This window comes from Myotis davidii, unplaced genomic scaffold (genome assembly GCF_000327345.1).
Source record: "Myotis davidii unplaced genomic scaffold, ASM32734v1 scaffold2100, whole genome shotgun sequence".
NCBI lineage: Eukaryota > Metazoa > Chordata > Mammalia > Chiroptera > Vespertilionidae > Myotis > Myotis davidii.
The window spans coordinates 238,218-238,680 of record NW_006292458.1 but is presented as its reverse complement, the minus strand read 5'-3'; the positions used below and the strand labels follow the sequence as shown (position 1 = coordinate 238,680).

The following is a 463-nucleotide window of genomic DNA, read 5'->3' as shown; positions in this document are numbered from 1 at the left end:
CCTCTTGTGCCCATACCTGTCCCCCCAATCCCACTCCGCTCCCAGCCAGGGGCTCCTGATCAGGACGTAGCCAGAGCTGATCCTCACCGCCCCCACCCCCACCCCCAATCCTTGGAATGGGAAACGGAAATGGGGGGACAATGCCAGCGTCTGGCAGGTGTTTGTTTCAAATGGGTCTCGGAGTGATATTTTTCTCGGAGACCCCGTAACTCTCCCTGGGCGGATTTCCCCCCTCCGGTTCGGATGGGGGAAAGTCCTATGTGGGGAGGCGGCTGTGGGGAGGAGGCACTACCCCCGCACCAGTCTCAGCAGAGCCTCCGAGAGGCAAACGTGAGGTAGCCCTCCGCCTCCGTGTGTATCCACTGAGGTCCCCAACGGAGGGTCCCCCCAACACCGAGTGTCTGGCCGGGACCCTCAAGACCCTTAGGAAGGGTGAACTGGCGTCCTCTACGCCTGGGTCTGC

General features: G+C 62.4%; 1 protein-coding gene across 1 annotated transcript in view; it reads left to right on the top strand.

Moving 5' to 3' along the window:
• The window catches only part of CPT1C (carnitine palmitoyltransferase 1C), a 17,781-nt gene that overhangs the window by 551 nt on the left and 16,767 nt on the right, over positions 1-463 (top strand). The gene's annotated exons all lie outside the window — the stretch shown is intronic.